Source organism: Poeciliopsis prolifica, unplaced genomic scaffold, assembly GCF_027474105.1.
Source record: "Poeciliopsis prolifica strain line A6 unplaced genomic scaffold, Auburn_PproV2 SCAFFOLD213, whole genome shotgun sequence".
NCBI lineage: Eukaryota > Metazoa > Chordata > Actinopteri > Cyprinodontiformes > Poeciliidae > Poeciliopsis > Poeciliopsis prolifica.
The window spans coordinates 102,589-115,047 of NW_026562588.1; the positions used below are offsets into that span (position 1 = coordinate 102,589).

Sequence of the window (12,459 nt, forward strand, 5' to 3'; positions counted from 1 at the left end):
AGATTTTAGTGTCAAAGGTTTTGGACCATGTGGATAACTCTATTACTCTTTAACCGGCATAATTTGCTTAAAACTAATTTCTTTGCGAAGAAATGCTTTAAGTTTTGATGCTCTTGAGAAATCAAACTCAAGATTACATTGAGTTTTGATAATGAATGATTATGTCATTCTTTAGACTTCAAAAGGACAATTTGATTTAGATACCTCGCCTTCAAATGTACAAAAATCAACATGTTTTTATGGCAGGGTTAGGATGAAATATGTCTGTTTTATACAACACATGTTCTTTTTTCCTGTTAACTAATCTGAAAAGCTGTTTGACTTTAGGAATCCTATCAAACTAAAATCAATTCTGACTTCCAACTCCAAAGTAAGTGCACCAATATCACATACATTAACACTAACACATTGCAACGTTTGGTGAATGGTAAGCTGAAAATATTATTTGAGCTCGAAACATGCATATGACAAGCCATTAATCTATGGCATGCTCTTCTGCCCTTTGCAAGCTGTGAGGTCAATACATCAGTGCCATCAATGTAATTTTAGAGGAGTAACTTGATAGTTGTTTGGCTGAAAAAAACAACCAATGGTTATTTTTCTTCAAATATAGCATTTCATGACATTTATGAATACTTTCATTTTAAATGGTTTTAAAATGTTAAAATCAACAAAAATTGGATCAGAACAGCTGATTAGCCGAGGATTTCATATAGTCTATGTCAGTCTAGTACAAGACAGTGAACTACAGAAAATTATTTTGTACAATTTCACTTTTGAAGATGAAGAAATATCCCTTAAAAGCTTCTTTATATTCCAAAATATCACTTGATGGTTCAAGTCGGATTCTTACTTAACTGGTTTGCTGTTTGTATGCTAAATAATGTCATTTTTCTCATAGTGACATACTTAAGCTTTACCACAAAGAGTTGAAGTTTAAGGGTGCACTGACATTTCTCTCTCTCTATCAGAGATGCAGAAAGCTGATGTCTGTCTTTCACTCTTGATGTGTTTGAATGTAACCACATCTCACTTCCTAACTCTCTTCCCACAATCCCACCCCCAGCTATTCTTCAAGAGGATGTGATGTTTGCTCCTTTTTTTAACGTTGCACCACTGGTTCTGCTGTTCTGAGTCACCTGGACAGAAGAGTAAGAGAAGCGGCACGGACAGATGGGAATGGAGAGGAAGAGGAGAAACAGAGAGATGACAGTTGAGCCTGCGGAGTCAGTAGGGATTTAGACAGTGATTGGATGGACCCTGTAGGATAAGATGACATGAGAGCTCTGTTGTTCATTGCAGTCTGTGTAATGACCTATTTGTTCAGCTGCAGCAGCAATTGCACAGCAGACTGTTGAAAAGCCGACCTTTAAACTTCTGCCATCAGCTGGCTTTGTATCAGTAGTTTTAAAACAAAAAGTGAATTCACTGCAGTGGGATGTGTTTTGGATGGCTTTTCTGGAACTGACCAGTGAAGGGGTCTGGATGTTTTTTCAACTCGGAAATTACAGAGCAAGAATGAAGGGAACACCTGAAACCTTTTTGACCTGCCAGGATGTCGGCTTTCAGGAGGAGCAGAAAACTAAACCCTCAACTGACTCCATCTATAACGCGTTCCAGGTGGTGAGCATTGCAGTGCATGAAAGGTTGCATGTTTTATGGCTCGTGAGGTGGAGTTGAGCTCACACAGGTCAGTGATTATGTAATGGTGCTGTGCCCATACTGAAGAGATTATTTTCAGGGTATGTTCCCTTTGGAGCCTGCTATCCAAATCCATACATCCACCATACATGTGTATGCTCATCTATCCCAGCAGCTTTAGGAGTTGGAACCAACAATCTATCTTGGCATCTAAATAATTTGGATAATAATCGTATTGTGGCACTATTGTTCTGTTGATGCTTTAGCAAAATCGAAACCAACATTTCACATTTCCCACTATTATGAACAAATATTCATATTTATTTTGTGATACATCTTAATTCAGGTTGCAGAATGCAAAATAACAGTGGTACTTCTATAAAGCATCATGGTGCTATTTTCATTCATTCATCTGTCTCTCAATAGTCACCAGTTTGCCTGGCTAAAATTTATAAGATCTCGTTTATAAGTCACAGGAGTGTTTGGTATGTCAGCAGAAGTATACAAGAGAAAATTACAGCTTAGATCAGTGTTTTTTATTATTATTTTACTCATTCCACAGATCTTCATATTTCATTTCTAATACTTAAAAAATATAATGTTATAAGGGTATAGCATAATCAATTATATTGCTGTTGATTGTCCACACATAACATTTTTAGCTTTAATCTTTTGTATTAATACATTTCTATTTGAGATCATCTCGATTGAGATGGCCTTCAATGCTTTTGCTCCCTTACAGCTGGTCATCGTGACATGAAAAAAGATTCACAGCATCATGTTTCAAAGCTGTTTTGAATACCATGATGGAAAATTGTGTTGTCACTGCTGCAGCCTTACAGGAGACAAGCCGTGTTATCTATCAAGACAGATCCTGTCTCATCTGTCTCCAATTAAGTCAGTCAAAAAGCAACAAGAAGGGTGCTCATCAAAAAACAACAAAAGTGCATGATGTCAAACAAAATAGAGGCATTTTTATGGTATATATTTGCAGATCTGCATCTATTCAATTTTACATGGGCTATTTAACATGTCTTCAGTTTATTTTATTTTCATTTTGGAAAGACAGCAGCTGTAGTGATGTGAAAAACTTATTTTTATTACGTACTTAAAATATACCAATATGCATATATGTGGGATAAAAAATGAATTAATTTGACTTTTTTAATGGCTTTGCCCCAAAATAAAGTCAATCAGAATCAAGTTTTAACATGTATAATGTGATGTGAAGAAGGTTACTTTTGTTTTTTCTCCAACACACCTGAATCAAATGAATGGGTTGTTACCAGATCTTTGTCCTGTAGGGGTAATTCAATAATTTAATTCAGCTGTGTTGGAGTGGGTGCTAAATGTTGCAGGGAAGTAGCTCTGGAGGATTGGAGTAGGAGATTCCTGATTTAAAGTGAATCCGGTCAGTAACGTTTAATCGAAATTTTACCCACAGAGGTTTACTGTACGGGTCTAGCAATTAAAATATGGAAATATGTCCTTAATTTGTCTCTGTAGGATAAAGTCCTTCCAATAGCTATTGAGCAATGTAGTGAGGTTAATAAATGCTTGTAGTAATCAAATTCTTAGGTTGAGGGATTCTAAACTGTGAATAGATAGGAAAGGCAAAATTAGTATGTGGCCATTAAGTAGCTCTTGCCTAAATGTTTACTTGAAACAAGCCTGGGAAAGGAACATCTGTGGTCTGAACATCTTTCAGATACATCACAGACATTCCTTATGTTGCATCTTTGCTTATTAAAGAAATGCAAGGCTAATATTTGCATAAATGCACTTTTTTTTAATAGTGGAGATGATACTGCTTAAATCTAACATGTCTGCTCATGTAAGGAATGCTTCTAGGATTGGAAGAGTGGCTCTTGGCAAGTTTTCACAACCACATTTTATGTAACCCTTGAGTTTCATGTTAAAGTGTCTATACACCTTGAACTTTTGCACATTAGTCATGACCTAATCAGTAGTTTGAGATTTTATGCGATTAATCAGTTCATAGTAGTACATAACTCAGAGATCAACAAGGATTTCTGAGCAATTGTTCAAAACAATTGCCTTTTATTTTATTCTGTACTTTATTCTCCAGTTGTGGTGCATGAAAACAGATGGCATCATAAAGACCAAGAAACAGAACAAATATAATGGATAAGATTGTGAAAAAAAATAAAGCAGGTTTTGTTCTAAAATCCTTTTAAGCTTTGGACATGCATGGCACAACTTCAGACCGACCTGAGACATGGGTTTTCTTAAAAATTACAGGCAAGATAAGGAGAGCATTAATCAAAGAATCAAACAAACAAAAAATAATACAATGCTAATTGTAGAGAAGCTGTAGAGAATATGTTCACAAAACTTGTTTGCCTTGCTCTCCACAAATCAGATTTTTTTGAAAGAGTGTCTGGAAGAAAGCCAATCTTAAATTCATTTTACATTTGGCTCAAATCAAAGCGTGCAGTTGCATGTTAGGACATTGCACATCACCATGAGCACTAAATGCTTAGACTGAAATATGACATTTCAGTCATATCCAGCAGAATCATGCTTGATATGTCTTTCCTTAGCCTGGAGAGGAAAGATGCTTAGTTGTAAGTTGGAAAGGTTTATCAAAACAGAACTGAGCAAAAGTAAATCTATGGAAGGACTTTAAATTTCATCTTCAAAGAACCTCTCCATCCAATCTGACTGAGCTTAAGTGATTTTGCAAAGAACACAATTGTTTCCATATATGCAAAGTTGATCGAGACATAACCCACAACGATGCCACTGAAATCACACATAAGTGGTTCTACAAAGTATTGAATCAGAAGAGATGAACACAAAAGTATTCTGAAACAATTATATCCCATCTATCACATCAAATCCTAATAAATTAAACTGAAGTGTATTCTTGTAAAAATAATGTGAATGTTCACAAAAACCTTCCAAAGACATTTTAATTGTTCATAATCTTGTTCTACAATTAAGGTGAAGGAATTCTGACATTAGATTAATGGAATGTTTCCCGTTTCCCACCACAGAGCACAGAGCAAGTCACTGCTTTCTGCCGCAATCTCCATGATATGAATCCCCTGGAGTGCCCAATGTCATCCTCCTCATCATCGTCTTCATCGTCCCTGTCACCGAGCCCTGTGTCAGCTTTGGCACCTGGTACCGGCACTGCCGCCCAGAGGCAGCTTTCCCATGCAGACAAACTGCGCAAGGTTATCAGTGAATTGGTGGAGACAGAGAAGACCTATGTCAAGGTGTCTGTTTTAATTTAATTTTAAGAAAGGCATTTAAAAAGTGTTAGTTATATGTCATAACATTATTATGTTGCATCAAGAGCTGTTGAAGTACTCATTGTCGTTGTCCACAATACTTGCCATTGAATCACAAAAACACCTTCTGCACAATTTGTGCTCAAAGACGGATCTTGATTTTTTTAAATATTTTTCAGGACCTGCGCTGTCTCATTGAGTGCTACTTGAAACCTTTACAGAAAGAGAGTTTCCTAACACAGGATGAGGTACTGTCATGCTGCTTATTATTTATACCAAAAATGACAATACTCACATTTGGAAACTATAAGTGAATTCTTAGATCTATTATAGAATAATGCATGGAAGCAAATAGTGTCATTATTTAGTTTGTAGTTTGACTGTACATAGAGGACGTGAGTATATATGTAGACTTTGTAGTTACTGTGGAAGTAAAAGTATAGCCTAGATGTACTTGTGAGTACACAAATCAGAATCAGAAGTTTTTTTTTTTTTTTTTTCTAGCATAGAAGGAGCTGTAAATATTAGTTGACAGCCATTAAGCTTCACTATGTACAACAATACTAACAGAATTCTCATTCTTTCTTTGTAGCTGGATGTTTTATTTGGTAATCTTGAAGAGATGGTGGAATTCCAGTTGGAGTTTCTGCGAACGCTTGAAGATGGAATCAGGCTGGTGCCTGATCTGGACAGACTGGAGAGAGTGGATCAGTTTAAGGTGAAAATTTCTTCTATAAACATCAGAATCATTTGGATATTTTATACTGGAAGATCAATGTCTAGTTATTTCTGCTGTTTCACATTGTCTCCCTTAAAAAATAAAAAAAACCCTTCCATTTAATTATTTATGATGTTATTGCACAAATTCTGCACTCAGAAGAAAATTCACTTTCATGATGGTACCCATGAACCATGACGATGGTTCATGGGTACTATCATGATGGGTTGAGCTATTGTTTGTAAAAAGATACTTGGGGCTTAAACACACATCCAAGACTTGAAAAAACTTAAGTTGAGTCTTCGAGCTTCACATTTACTTGCCAGTGCAAACACAAATTTAACAAACTCAGTCTCTGTGGATCTTCATTCAAAAAGATCCACTGTTTGGAATCTTAGGAAACAATTCTCATTTTAAGAAACAAGCTTTATTTGAAAAAGCCTCTGTAATTGATATAATAAGGATTAATTTTGACGTGATCATAGAATCCATCTGGCAAGCAGAAGTAGGCACAAGAAGAAAGAGTCTGGAAATGAAAGGTTAAAATAAATAGTTGTATGTGGATACTGGGACAGACAATATTTATATCTACCTAAATCAATGCAAATATGAATCATTTTTATTAATCCATCATGTTTTTATTCTCTCTACAGAAGGTGCTTTTCTCTTTGGGTGGGTCATTCCTTTATTATGCTGATCGGTTCAAGATCTATAGTGCGTTTTGTGCCAGCCACACAAAGGTCCCAAAGGTCCTGGCTAAAGGTAAAAATGCAAATATTCATTCTTAGTGGCAAGAGAACAGTTAACTTACAGACTGCAGTTCTTTAGATTTGCAGTCGTCACAAATCTGCTTATGAATCATATCGCAGAAATGTATAAATTTGTAGTGACTTGTAATTTACAAACAGCATCTTATTTTTTTCAGCCAAAACTGACCCAGAGTTCAAAGCTTTCCTGGCTGAGAAAAATCCCAGACAGCAACATTCATCCACGCTGGAGTCTTACCTGATCAAACCCATCCAGAGAGTCCTGAAGTATCCACTCCTACTCAGGAGCTCTACTCTCTCACGGACCCAGACAGTGAAGAACACTACCATCTTGATGGTAAAGCAGTGCTTTTATGTTTCTTTTCTACATCTGTTAGCACTGTGAAATGGTTTCAACATTAGCTATGCCCCTCACTGTTTGGAGCAGTAATTGATTAAGACATTGCTAATGGACCGTTGTCTCATCCAGTCGCAATCAAGGCCATGAACAAAGTTGCGAGTCACATCAATGAGATGCAAAAGCTTCATGAGGAGTACGGGGCAGTTTTTGATCAGCTCATCAATGAACAGTCCGTGGATAACAAACAGGTAACTCACCTAGATCACCGAACTGACATTTGATCAAATGTCAAAACAGAGATAATTAAATTTTTGTTCTTTTTTTTACTTTTTAATAAAGGTGCTTGATCTCTCAATGGGCGACCTTCTGCTGCACTCAACAGTGGCGTGGATGAATGCTCCATCCAGTTTTGGCAAAAGCAAAAAGGACCCAAATTATCTGCTTTTGGTAAGAATTAAGTAGATGTTTTGGTAATACTGTCATTCTAAATTTACATTATATAACATTCTTTCCATGCCATATTAAAGAGGAAAACAATCTACCGAGTGCACAAGACAAAGTAAAAAATGCACATATAGAGAGTCACGGCTTTATTCATTTCACCTTTTTCCATGCAATAAATTGCTGACATGTCATGTTCACCCAGCCCCAAAGTGCACAATAAAGAAAATTATGTCCTTTTTTGCAAGGACATATTTTCCTTGCAATAAATATTAGATATGAAAATTTTAATGGCTTTCTACCAAGTGTTGGTGAGCAGAGGTGGCAGCTTTAGCATTCAATGTTAACATGATGGATTCTTCTTCATATCACTAAATATTGTAATTTTAATCTTGAGCTGCCACCAAAGGTATTCCTTAGCAACCTATAAGTTGTATTTTGACTAAACTAAAGCAGGTAATGAAATGTGCTTTGATTTATGTCATATTCTTCATTTATGTTCCTGTTTTACAGTGTTCAAAACCGCTGTTGTTTTTGTTTACAAAAACTCGTCCAAACACCGGAAAAAAATTGTAAGTACACTTAACATTTTTCTGTGCATTGGTTTTAATTTGAAAATTGGATTGAAAAGACAAACTCATTCGATGGAAATTGATTATACTTTTATGATCAATTTCATCCCATTGTTTTAAGTAAATTACTGTATTCCTCTTGTTCTGAGAGGGCAGCAGAGAGATTTTAAATGAATCAATTTTTAAGGAGCCGTGACTTGCAGTCTTAAAATTTTCTGAAAGTATTTTTAATAAGAAATTAAAGCTTTGTCTATACAGCTATAAATACCATGTAAATGTAAAATATGCCTCACAATTGGAAATACAGAAAGTGTCCTACCAGCAACTAAAATATGACCAACCAATTGATTTTTAAATGATTTACAACTAAGAAAAAATGACTTGACAAATGTATAAAGTTATGCAAAATGTTGTGTATATACCATAATATCAAGAGTTTAATAATGGGCTTTAATATCTAGAAACTAACTGATGTTACATTTATTTATGCACTTTTCTTTTCAAGTCCACTTCAAAAGTTGTGGCAAACTAATCAGAACTCAAAACTGTCAACAGGGCAAAAAAAAGTTAAAGTAAGGGAAAAAACCCAGTACAAATATTGCTTGGATATGTTATTTCCTTAAGGAAAAAAGAGGAAATAAACTTGTCTGACCAGTTTCACCCTCAGCACTCTTTTACAATTACTGTATTGACAAAAAGGGGGAAATGTTTGCTTAATATTGCACATTATTCCAAGTTTCTATTTTATTTAAGATAAAATACAGTATGGTAATAGTTTGTCAAGCAAAACCTATTTAGTCTTTAATTTTAATATGTTGTTGGTTCACTGGGAAAGTGCAGAATTGCAGAATCAATGCAAAATGCAATAAAAAAAACTGGAGGCCATAAAGGCAAGATCAGTGGCTCTGAAGTTTGCTGGTGGGCCTGTTTGTTGATACATTCTGAAATAAAATTGCTCTTAAGGTCTTCTAACAACTACGAGTTTGCTTTGTGTATATCTAATGCTGTTGACTGATTCTGATACCTGACAGTAGCTGTTACAGTTTATGTTTTTTGGACTTTTACGCCGCCTGCTGTCATGTTGATGTACTGCAGTCATGTTTCACGTGGGTTTTATTTTTCAGGGGGGATCTCATCGTGCGACTGTGAGCGAGGACAGGGATCATTTCCGCTTCCGATACATGATTGCAACAGACTCCCTGCAAGTCCGGTCCGCTGCAAGTAGGTCTAACTTGTATTCCTAAAGGCAACTTTTAACTTTTCTCATGGCATACCAATTACAAATGATAAATGTTTTCAAAAATGTTTGTCTGTTATGACCTGCAGCTCATCCTGATCCAACTGGTGTTGTCAAACTGCAGGCTGGCTGTTTTATTGTCTCAGAAGTTGTTTGTTTAGTTTATAAACTGCTCTGAAAAGCTGAGTCATCATCTTCTATCAGAGTCTATCAGAGTTGTCTAATGCATTTACAAAGCATTAGACAAGTTTCACTGATGAAACCTATATAGTCATTTTCACTGCTTAACCCAGAAATGGATTTTCCTTAGCGATGTGCCGTTATTTAAGGGGAAGCAAAAAAGCTTTCAAAATGTAGATTTCTTGCCAGAAAACATTGCTACAACAAATGAACCATTAACTAAGCATACACTTCCTTACGTTTTGTGTGAAGTTTGTGGTGGACAAATATGCAAGCTTTTCTCATTTATAGGTTTACAGTTAAGTCATTTTGTTTAACTGTATCAAACTGTATTATCCACAGTTTCTTTGTGGATAATACACTGCAATTTGCTTGTGTTTGGCCTGATGACTGTGCAGTGAGTTGTTTTAAGTGAATTGCCACACTTCTGCTTTTTGATTAATGCAATTTTTAACATGCCTATTCCAGAACAAAGATGCAGTCCAACCAAAAGTAATGTTTTTATTAAAAATCATAAATAACAAGGCTTTCACAGTCCTATTCGACATTTCACAGCATCTGAAGCAAATATCTAACCTCAATGAGCGACTCTTGAAATTATAAACCTGTATCTTTTCTTTCCAGGCTCTGAAGCCACAACAGTATGTGAACTAGTCCACACAAGGTCTGAATCTGAAGGAAGACCAGAAAAAATCTTTCAGCTGTGCTGCAGGTATTTTTTGAAAGAAAAAAAATGTATTAAATACATGTATTGGAGGTGAGTAAAAATAACTTCAAGTTCACGTGTTTCTTGTATGATTCTAGTTCTCCAGAGAGCAAAAAGGGCTTTTTGAAAGCAGTCCAGTCTATTCTTAGGGAGAAGCAACGGCGACATATTCTCAAGACAAAATCTATGCCACCCAACCAGAAGTATGTCCCTTTTGGTGGCAAACGCCTGAGTGCCCTCAAAGGTGCCCGGCCTGCCATGAACAGAGCAGGTAAGTTTGCATAAAATTCTTAACACAACCTTCAATACTTTACAGACAATATTATGTTTTTTTTTCTCCCCCTTTTTTTCTTTTTATGTCTGCCTTTAGCATCTGCCCCATCACGAACTCTGAGTCGCCGAAGCCTCTTGACGAACCACATTACTATTGATGCTGACCAGGTTTTCCACGGCACCAACAACAGCACTGATGTTCCTAACATCTCCTATCGGTCATCCTGCTCCCCTTCAAAGTCCCCTCCCTCCAAGCACGAACCTCATCCGTCTCACAAACATCAGGCAGAGGACACAGACCGTTGGGTGGAGGAGCAGTTCAACCTGAGGCGCTACGAAGACCAATGCGAAGACATTGATGACAGACAGGTAAAGGAGACGGACATCTTGAGTGACGATGACGAATACTGTAAATCTGTGCGAGCCTCTTCGGCCGAACCAGACTCCCTGGAGGCAGGAGTGGGAGAACTGAAGTTTGCACAGCAAAGAGGTCAACTTGAATAGAAAGATGGAGTCAAGAAGCGAGATGGAGCAGGGTGTGAAAGTGGATCGAACAAACAGAAGGATGATTCAGACTCCTTTACGTCCTGCAGCCTGTCTGTCTCTTTCCTCAAAGGTCACTCCTTTGAAGCAGCAGTGTTCTGTGGAGGGAGCCACTAGCAAGAACCACGACATGATCTGGATACGACGGGACGACTTTAATAAAGGGTGCAACAGTGATGTCTTTTGATGGGAGACTACAGAATGAAGACAAGAGCAAACAGAGGTGTCTTCCACTCAGTACATCATTCATTCCCCTTGAATTTTTTAAAATTTTATATTTTATTGGGATTTTGTGATGGATGACTCCAAAAAAATTGCATTATTAAGGGGAAGCAAAAGGATTTATTGTTTTCCTGATTACAATTTAAAATCCAAAAGTGAAAAGGTCATTTATATTCAGCCAAATAAGTCAGTACTTTATAGATGTTAATGTAGTTGATTCCATGTTTAGAAAATCTGAAAAGTTGGCATTTTTGTTTAGGCCTTTTTACTCTGACAGCCCTAGTTAAATCTCCAGTTCCAGCATCTCCCTCTATTTAGCTCCACACCTCTAAAAAGGCCTAAATAAAAATGGCAGATTTTATTTTTCATTGAATAAATCATTTTTCTTTCACTTCATAATTAAACTCTGCATTTTTTCCTGGCACTGAAAATCCCATTGAAATACATGGAAGTGTGTGGTCATAGCTATGATTATAACTGTTCAAGGGGTATAAAAAGCTTTGCAAGTAGTTGTAAATCAGGATTCCAAAAAAATTAGGGTGAATCGGGTACAAGCTTTAAAGAAAGTGTATGCTAACCACTCTTTTTAACTCCTCCCAGTTGACAATCCTACTGTCTTACAACATGCTCTGGTTCCTCTTGTGCTCCTCAGATTCTAATTCAGAACTTCTGACTGTAAAATCCCTCACAGAGACCCCTCACTGTACCCAGGCATTTCACAAACAGATGGCATTTATCTGAAGATGAAAGCATTGCATGTGCAGATGAGGTGGTGTATGTCTTCATGCACTGAAAAGCACATCGTATGTAGACGTAGGCAGCTACTGTCTCATGACACACACTGCACAGAAGAGACATACTCACTAAATTGTGACTCATGGACCAAAACGTCTATTTTTCAACACAGTAATGTGGGTGTTATATATTTTTCTGACTCGAAAAGCTGTTTGTATTTACAACCGAACCAACCCTAACCCCCTAAAGGGCTGTGTGTTCTTTCTCTTCAGGGGATTTTAGCTAAATGTCTGCTGTATAAAAGATGGTGAGGTCTGACTAGCTTTATTGTGCTTTTTTAAAAAAACAGTTTTAACTTAATAACAGCTGCACATCACTGTATAGTTGGAAGTAATAATAGTGCTGATCACCTGTTGTACAAAAAAGTTTTGATGCTCACTTTTTCTCCTAAATACTTTTTAAAAATGGTTATGAATAGCAAATTTTTCATGTTTATTTAACATTGCCTTTTACTGTAACTTAATGTTTACAACACATTTATCTGCTCAGTGTTACAAACGTTGTATTTGGTGACAGAAATGGACTTGACAAAACTCTTTTCTGTGCCCTTCTCATCTATTTTGGTAGTTTTTTTTTTTTTTTTTTTTTTTTTTTGTTTTGTTTGTTTTGTTCATTTGACCCCACACTGGATATCGGAGTCCCTTCAAGTTTGATGTCTTTAAAATACACCCCAACCACTCTAGTCCTGTTTACTTGAATATTATTAGTCCTGAGCTGCAACTTAATTATCCTGCTTCATTAGATCCCAGCAACTTTTTACATTT

The 12,459-nt window shown here is 36.5% G+C and overlaps 1 pseudogene; it reads left to right on the top strand.

Moving 5' to 3' along the window:
• Positions 1-11,037, top strand: part of LOC129356969 (rho guanine nucleotide exchange factor TIAM1-like) — a 53,804-nt pseudogene extending 42,767 nt beyond the window's left edge.
• Positions 11,038-12,459: the final 1,422 nt, after the last annotated feature.